This window comes from Oncorhynchus masou, unplaced genomic scaffold (genome assembly GCF_036934945.1).
Source record: "Oncorhynchus masou masou isolate Uvic2021 unplaced genomic scaffold, UVic_Omas_1.1 unplaced_scaffold_24___fragment_2___debris, whole genome shotgun sequence".
Lineage (NCBI taxonomy): Eukaryota > Metazoa > Chordata > Actinopteri > Salmoniformes > Salmonidae > Oncorhynchus > Oncorhynchus masou.
In genome coordinates this window covers 352,450-362,227 of record NW_027016552.1, presented here as the reverse complement: position 1 = coordinate 362,227, position 9,778 = coordinate 352,450, and positions in this window count along the sequence as shown.

Below are 9,778 nucleotides of genomic sequence, written 5' to 3'. Positions count from 1 at the left end.
CTATCGGTCCGCCAATTGAAGCTCAACAGAAGTTGGGTGATGCAACAGAACCATGACTCAAAACACAGAAGTAAATCAACAACAGATGGCCTTCTGGAGTGGCCCAGTCAGAGTCCTGACCTCAACACGATTGAGATGCTGTGGCATGACCTCGAGAGCCGTTCACACCAGACATCACAAGAATATTGCTGAACTGAAACAGTTTTGTAAAGAGGAATGGTCCAAATTCCTCCTGACCGTTGTGCAGGTCTGATCCGCAACTATAGAAAACGTTTGGTTGAGGTTACTGCTTCCAAAGGAGGGTCAACCAGTTATTAAATCCAAGGGTTCACTTTTTCCACCCTGCACTGTGAATGTTTACACGGTGTGTTCAATAAAGTCTTGAAAACGTATAACTGTTTGTTATTAGTTGAAGAAGATTGTGTTTGGCTATTGTTCTGACCTAGATGAAGATCAGATCCAATTCTATGACCAATTTATGCAGAAATCCAACTATTTCATAAGGGTTCACATACTTTTCCTTGCCACTGTACATTTACTCTGACTCAGTACTATTCTTACACTGGCCAGAGGAAAGGAGGCAAAATGCAAGACTGCCTCTGAGATTGACATCCTTTAAAGCAGTGGTTCTCAAACCTCTCCTCAGGGACCCCCAGCCATTCCATGTATTTGATTTATTCCTGAGCTAGCACATCTGATTCAACTTATCAAGCTCTTGACTAGTTGAGTGAATCAGGTGAGCTAGTTCGGAGCTACAACAAGTGTGAAAACGTCTGGAGGTCCCTGAGGAGAGGTTTGAGAACCAGTACTTTAAATCAGTGGTCACCAATCAGTCAATCTACAAACATTTCTGTGGAAATCCAACGATTAAAGCCTTGAGCTTCTCTTTTTTTTCTTGTCTTGGGCTGTTGGCGGTAGGTGTACTTGAATCAACTGCCCTACACGCCGGGTAGGCAAAGTGTCCCCATTTTGAACCATATGATTTGGACATGGAGAGCTAAATCAAAACACCTACTACTGACCAATTGGATTGCTCAAATCACTGTGCCTGCAGCTTCCACAACCCCACCCACAGCAAAGTTGCTACTCGCCTTCGTGAGATTTCATAACTTTTTTAAACCATGACCAGAGAGAGACAGTCAAAGAAAACAGCAAAGAGTGAGTTTGTGTTTAAGTTTTTATTCAGCACTGTCAACACTGTTTTTTTCCAACACCTTTACAAATGTGCTTCTCCCTACAACCAGCACTACAGCTGCATTGAATGAGTAGCCAAGTATATTGATAGGCCTGCATTTTTATTATTAGCGGCTCGTCGTGTCTATTTTAATATTGAGGAATATTTAACTTCAAAGGAACAACAACATTCATTTGTGGCTGAGACAGAAATAATGTGGTTCTTCTCAAGTTTCGTCATCATGCGGAAGACATTGTCCCTTCTTTCTGGTCAATCTCACTGGTGGGAGAGAGCAGGGACTTTGAGAGGCGAACCCTCTGCTGTTCTCTCCTTCCCTCTGCTGAGACTGACCATCGGCTGCATGCAGGTACCAGTAGTCTGGTAAAATAAAGTACATTATTTAAATGTATGCTCAGCAGTGCTTCGCAAGTAATAAAACTGATAAATTTTGTTATCATGTAGCTCAAGTTTTGAAATATAATATAGTCTGAGAAGGGCAAGCATAGCCAATATGCTGTGATAATGTATTAGGCCTACTGCACAAACCTCATTGCAGAACTGTTTTTATTAGGTTAATGCTGCATAGGTTTACATTTTTTAAGTCATGATTTTTTTTATCTGAGCGGTAAGACTTCGGCTTGCATTTTGACTCTGAAAGTGATCTTGACTCAGAAAAGGTTGGTGACCACCACTTTAAAGGCACAATTATTTTTGTATGGGGCCTGTTTTCAGGGATATGGCTGAAGAAATGTAACGTCTCAAATTAAATAATTGGAGCTATATGAAGAGCCATGATAACAACTTAATAGCTTCAAACAATGTAACATACAGAAACTATCATGGTTGGTATTAATGCTGTTCTCTCTGCACACACAGGAATGGGAGAAGAAATCCACCACCTAGGGGTGAGCAAGACTTTCCCTTTGATCTCTGATGACATTTGAGGTCATCATTATGACCCATGGCCAGGTCAGGTGCTATGCTTTGGCTGCACTGGGGGGCTAGGAAGGAAAGGACACCACCCTCACCACCTCCCTGCCCCTACACCTGCCTCTGTCCAACCAGAGAATAGGACAGAAACTAATGGCTCCACAGAAAGCCAATTAGAGACCAGGCACACCTGTCTACTGGAAAACCAATGCCACTGGACATTTCTAGATTTGAAAAACGATTGAAGTTGTTTTTTTCCATAAAGTCACATTTTCATATTGTCACATTTAAAAATATGTTTAAAGAGGTTTTTTAATAATATACAGTATTATTTTTGGAAATATGGAGCCACTTTCCTCTTACACCAGCATGCCACAAGGGGACGACCCCCCTACCATGTCTACCATTTGGTACAGGCTGATAGCCAAGATGTAAATACATATTACACTGTTCTGTTTACTTTTTACTTGTATGCTAGCTAAAACTTGCACTTTTATTAAAATAAAAAAACTTAGTACTGACATATACTGGCTTGCTGATACATTTTATATGCATTTCATAATGTAATTTAATTTCAAGTTGCCAGCACAGTCAAATGGGTCTTCATGAATACTCCTCTATTTATAAATTCATAACGTAAATCAGATTTAAAAAGACAAACAATTCATACATCGTATCATAATCATGTTGACAAACACATTTCTCTGTATATAAACAAGTCATTTTTATATTTGCATACTGTAGCTACGAATATATATATTTGTTTCAGTCAAAAAATACTCAAGTCTAATTCTTTCCAGAAAGAAGATGCATTCAATCAATCAAATGCATTTATAAAGCACTTTTTACATAAGCAGATGTCACAAAGTGCTATACAGAAACCCAGCCTAAAACCCCAAATAGCAAGCAATGCAGATGTAGAAGCATGGTGGCTTTGCAAGCACCCTAGAAAGGCAGGAAACAAGTAAGAATCCTGGAGAGGAACCAGGCTCTGATGGGTGGCCAGTCTTTTTCTCTTTGTGCCTGGTGGAGATTATAAGAGCACATGGCCATTTAAGGCCAGAATGTTCAAGCAGTTCAGACGTTTATAGATGACCAGCAGGGTCAATAATAATCACAGTGCTTGTAGAGGGTGCAACAGGTCAGTTGGCTTTTCATAGCCGAGCATTCAGAGGTCAAGTCAGCAGGTGCGGTAGAGAGAGAGAGAGAGTTGAAAACAGCAGGTCTGGGACAAGGTAGCACGTCCAGTGACCAGGTCAGGGTTCCCTAGCCGCATGGCGGAATCGTTGAAATTGTAGCAGCAGGGTGACCAGGTGGACTGGGGACGGCCAGGATTCATCCAACTGACATTTACTCCTGAGGTGCTGACTTTCTGCACCCTCGACAACGACTGATTTTTTTTGACCATGCTGGTCATTTATGAAATTTAACATCTTGGCCATGTTCTGTTATAATCTCAACCCGGCACAGCCAGATGAGGACTGGCCTCCCCTCATAGCCTGGTTCCTCTCTAGGTTTCTTCCTAGGTTTTGGTCTTTCGAGGGAGTTTTTCCTAGCCACCGTGCTTCTACACCTGCATTGCTTGCTGTTTGGGGTTTTAGGCTGGGTTTCTGTACAGCACTTTGAGATATCAGCTGATGTAAGAAGGGCTATATAAATACATTTGATTTAATCAGGCCAGGAGGTCCTGAGACATGATCCTAGGCCTCGGGTCCTCTGGGAGGGAGAGAGCGAATTAGAGCGAGTATACTTAAATTCACACAGGACACCAGATAAGACAGGAGAATTACACCAGATATTACACCAGACTGAACCTTGTCCCCCAGCACAGACTATTGCAGCATAGATACTGGAAACTGAGACGGGTGGGTCGGGGGACACTGTGGCCCCTTCCAACAATACCCCGGACAGGGCCAACCAGGCAGGATATAAAACCACCCACTTTGTCAAAGCACAGCTCCCACACCACTAGAGGGGTATAGCCCATGAAAATCTTCTCCACCGCACAAACCCAAGGTGGCGCAAAACCGGACAGGAAGATCACGTCTTTGATTCAACCCACTCAAGTGACGCACCCTCCTAGGGACGGCATGGAAGAGCACTAGTAAGCCAGTGACCCAGTCCCTGTAATAGGGTAAGAGGCAGAGAATCTCTGGAGAGCGATAGCAAGGGCAGTTCGTTGCTCCAGTGCCTTGCCGTTCACCTTTGCGCCCCTGGGCCAGACTACACTCAATCATAGAACCTACTGAAGAGATGAGTCTTCAGTAAAGTCTTAAAGGTTGAGACCGAGTCTGCGTCTCTCACATGGAAAGGCAGATCCTTCCATAAAAAAAATCTAGCTCTATAGGAGAAAGCCCTGCCTCCAGCTGTTTGCTTAGGGACAATAAGGAGGCCTGTGTCTTGTAACCGTAGCATACATAGGTATGTATGGCAGGACCAAATCGGAGAGATAGGTAGTAACAAGCCCATGTAATGCTTTGTAGGTTAGCAGTAACACTTAAAATCAGCCCTAGCTTAACAGGAAGCCAATGTAGAGAGGCTAGCACTGGAGTCATATGATTCATTTTTGGAGTTCTAGACAGGATTCTAGTAGCCGTGTTTAGCACTAAATTAAGCTTATTTAGTGATTTATCCGGGGAGCCTGAGAGTAGTGGATTGCAGTAGTCTAACCCAGAAGTGACAAAAGCATGGATTAGCGTTTATGCATAATTTTTTAAACAAAAAGCTTCAGGATTTTGCAATATTACGAAGATGGAAAAAATCTGTCTTTGAAATATTCTTGATATGTTCGTCAAAAGAGAGAGCAGGGTCCAGTGTAACGCCGAGGTCCTTCACAGTTTTATTTGAGGAGACTGTACAACCATCGAGATTAATTGTCTGATCCAACAGCAGATCTCTTTGTTTCTTGGGACCTAAAACTAGCATCTCTGTTATGCCCGAGTTTAAAAGTTTTTAAAAATGTGTTTGAATACCCATACTAGCGTACTACATACTTAAACTGCATTCTATATACTCATCGTCGCATACTATTTAGCACATACCATTTATTTAAAAGTATGCCATTTTCCACGTCCGCAACACCTGATTGACTGAGTAGGTGGGGCGGGGCCGAGTGCGGGTGGAATTTTCCAAATTCAACAGCATTAACCAGCCTGATAATAGCTGCTTTCCAATTTGATTAATTTCTCTACTCTGAATACAATAGGAATACTCAGGCTGGTTACAGGCAGACTATCACATACGAACAATACCGTAGTAGACCATCTATCCGATTTAAATAGGCTTAACACAAACAGATAATTTGGTTCCATTTCAATATATTTATTATTGAAACCAAAGTGCTGTAACATATAAATTAAATTTAAAAGTACACACACCAAATGTTCAACTCAAAAGACCATTGCACATAAAAACGTGGACAGTCGAGTGGGTGCATCGCAAATGTAGAACCGCTAGACAGCAACATAAACGAAAGCACTGGTTATTGGATATGAGATCAGAATGACTGCTAAGGCTTGATCCATAAAACAGGTCGCAGTGGTGGGTGGTATATGGAGCATTGGTGACAAAACGGATGGCACTGTGATAGTCTGCTAAGTAGAGTGTTGGATGCTATTCTGTAAATGACATCGCCGAAGTCAAGGATCGGTAGGATAGTCAGTTTTACGGGGTATGTTTGGTGGCGTGAGTGAAGGTGGATTTGTTGCGAAATAGAATAAACCGATTCTAGGATTAGAGATGTTTAATATGACTCTGGAAGGAGAGTTTACAGTGTAGCCATACACCTAGGTATTTGTAGTTGTCAAACAAACCTCCCGGTCACGGCCGGTTACGACAGAGCCTAGGCACGAACCCAGAGCCTCTGGTGGCGCAGCTGGCGCTGCAGTACAGCACCCTTCACCACTGCGCCACCCGGAAGGTTTGTTAACACAGTGTCCAAAGAAGGGATGTATACAGAATGGTGTCGTCTGCGTAGAGGTGGATCAGGGATTCACCCGCAGCAAAAGCGACATTGTTGATACATACAGAGAAAAGAGTCTGCCCGGGAATTGAGCCAGGTAGTACCCCCATAAAGACTGCCAGAGGTCCAGACAACAGGCCCTCTGATTTGAGAACTAGTTGGTGAACCAGGCGAGCCAGTCATTTGAGAAAGTCTGCCGATAAGAATACAGTGATTGACAGAGTCGAAAGCCTTGGCCAAGCCTTGGTCGATGAAGACGGCTGCACAGTACTGTCTTATCGATGGCGGTTATGATATCGTTTAGTACCTTAAACGTGGCTGAGGTGCACCCTTGACCAGCTCGGAAACTGGATGGCACAGCGGAGAAGGTACTGTGGGATTCGAAATGGTCGGTGATCTGTTTATTAACTTGGCCTTTGAAGACTTTAGAAAGGCAGGGCAGGGCTTGTGCTTCTAGTTCCGACAATGCAGTAATAACCAACAAGTAATCTAACTAACAATTCCAAAACTACTGTCTTATACACACAGGTGTAGGGGGATAAAGAATATGTACATTTTATTTATTTATTTTATTTATTTCACCTTTATTTAACCAGGTAGGCAAGTTGAGAACAAGTTCTCATTTACAATTGCGACCTGGCCAAGATAAAGCAAAGCAGTTCGACACATACAACGACACAGAGTTACACATGGAGCAAAACAAACATACAGTCAATAATACAGTATAAACAAGTCTAATAACGATGTTAGCAAATGAGGTGAGATAAGGGAGGTAAAGGCAAAAAAAGGCCATGGTGGCAAAGTAAATGCAATATAGCAAGTAAAACACTGGAATGGTAGATTTGCAATGGAAGAATGTGTAAAGTAGAAATACAAATAATGGGGTGCAAAGGAGCAAAATAAATAAATTAAATACAGTAGGGAAAGAGGTAGTTGTTTGGGCTAAAATATAGGTGGGCTATGTACAGATGCAGTAATCTGTGAGCTGCTCTGACAGTTGGTGCTTAAAGCTAGTGAGGGAGATAAGTGTTTCCAGTTTCAGTGCTTTTTGTAGTTCATTCCAGTCATTGGCAGCAGAGAACTGGAAGGAGAGGCGGCCAAAGAAAGAATTGGTTTTGGGGGTGACTAGAGAGATATACCTGCTGGAGCGTGTGCTACAGGTGGGAGATGCTATGGTGACCAGCGAGCTGAGATAAGGGGGGACTTTATCTAGCAGGGTCTTGTAGATGACATGGAGCCAGTGGGTTTGGCGACGAGTATGAAGCGAGGGCCAGCCAACGAGAGCGTACAGGTCGCAATGGTGGGTAGTATATGGGGTTTTGGTGACAAAACGGATTGCACTGTGATAGACTGCATCCAATTTGTTGAGTAGAGTATTGGAGGCTATTTTGTAAATGACATCGCCAAAGTCGAGGATTGGTAGGATGGTCAGTTTTACAATGGTATGTTTGGCAGCATGAGTGAAGGATGCTTTGTTGCGAAATAGGAAGCCAATTCTAGATTTAACTTTGGATTGGAGATATTTGATATGGGTCTGGAAGGAGAGTTTACAGTCTAACCAGACACCTAAGTATTTGTAGTTGTCCACGTATTCTAAATCAGAGCCGTCCAGAGTAGTGATGTTGGACAGGCGGGTAGGTGCGGGTAGCGATCGGTTGAAGAGCATGCATTTAGTTTTACTTGTATTTAAGAGCAATTGGAGGCCACGGAAGGAGAGTTGTATGGCATTGAAGCTTGCCTGGCGGGTTGTAAACACAGTGTCCAAAGAAGGGCCAGAAGTATACAGAATGGTGTCATCTGCGTAGAGGTGGATCAGAGACTCACCAGCAGGAAGAGCGACCTCATTGATGTATACAGAGAAGAGAGTCGGTCCAAGAATTGAACCCTGTGGCACCCCCATAGATACTGCCAGAGGTCCGGACAGCAGACCCTCCGATTTGACACACTGAACTCTATCAGAGAAGTAGTTGGTGAACCAGGCGAGGCAATCATTTGAGAAACCAAGGCTGTCGAGTCTGCCGAAGAGGATGTGGTGATTGACAGAGTCGAAAGCCTTGGCCAGATCAATGAACACGACTGCACAGTAATGTTTCTTACCGATGGCGGTTAAGATATCGTTTAGGACCTTGAGTGTGGCTGAGGTGCACCCATGACCAGCTCTGAAACCAGATTGCATAGCAGAGAAGGTATGCTGAGATTCGAAATGGTCGGTAATCTGTTTGTTGACTTGGCTTTCGAAGACCTTAGAAAGCCATGGTAGGATAGATATAGGTCTGTAGCAGTTTGGGTCAAGAGTGTCCCCCCCTTTGAAGAGGGGGATGACCGCAGCTGCTTTCCAATCTTTGGGGATCTCAGACGACACGAAAGAGAGGTTGAACAGGCTAGTAATAGGGGTGGCAACAATTTCGGCAGATAATTTTAGAAAGAAAGGGTCCAGATTGTCTAGCCCGGCTGATTTGTAGGGGTCCAGATTTTGCAGCTCTTTCAGAACATCAGCTGAACGGATTTGGGAGAAGGAGAAATGGGGAAGGCTTGGGCGAGTTGCTGTGGGGGGGTGCAGTGCTGTTTACCGGGGTAGGAGTAGCCAGGTGGAAAGCATGGCCAGCCGTAGAAAAATGCTTATTGAAATTCTCAATTATGGTGGATTTATCAGTGGTGACAGTGTTTCCTATCTTCAGTGCAGTGGGCAGCTGGGAGGAGGTGTTCTTATTCTCCATGGACTTTACAGTGTCCTAGAACTTTTTTGAGTTAGTGTTGCAGGAAGCAAATTTCTGCTTGAAAAAGCTAGCCTTGGCTTTTCTAACTGCCTGTGTATAATGGTTTCTAGCTTCCCTGAACAGCTGCATATCACGGGGGCTGTTCGATGCTAATGCAGAACGCCATAGGATGTTTTTGTGTTTGTTAAGGGCAGTCAGGTCTGGGGAGAACCAAGGGCTATATCTGTTCCTGGTTCTTCATGAATGGGGCATGTTTATTTAAGATGGTTAGGAAGGCATTTAAAAAAATATCCAGGCATCCTCTTCTGACGGGATGAGATCAATATCCTTCCAGGATACCCCGGCCAGGTCGATTAGAAAGGCCTGCTCGCTGAAGTGTTTCAGGGAGCATTTTACAGTGATGAGTGGGGGTCGTTTGACCGCTGACCCATTACGGATGCAGGCAATGAGGCAGTGATCGCTGAGGTCTTGGTTGAAGACAGCAGAGGTGTATTTAGAGGGCAAGTTGGTTCAGATGATATCTATGAGGGTGCTCGTGTTTAAGGCTTTGGGGAGGTACCTGGTAGGTTCATTGATAATTTGTGTGAGATTGAAGGCATCAAGTTTAGATTGTAGGATGGCTGGGGTGTTAAGCATGTTCCAGTTTAGGTCGCCTAGCAGCACGAGCTCTGAAGATAGATGGGGGGCAATCAGTTCACATATGGTGTCCAGAGCACAACTGGGGGCAGAGGGTGGTCTATAGCAGACTGCAACAGTGAGAGACTTGTTTTTAGAGAGGTTGGATTTTTAAAAGTAGAAGTTCAAATTGTATGGGTACAGACCTGGATAGTAGGACAGAACTCTGCATGCTATCTTTGCAGTAGAGTGCAACACCGCCCCCGTCTCCGGAGTCTGACCAGAAGACCGCCTCGTTTCCCTCTTTTTCGGAGTCGTTTTTTTGGGTCGCTGCATGCAATCCATTCCGTTGTCCTGTTTGTAAGGCAGAACACAGGATCC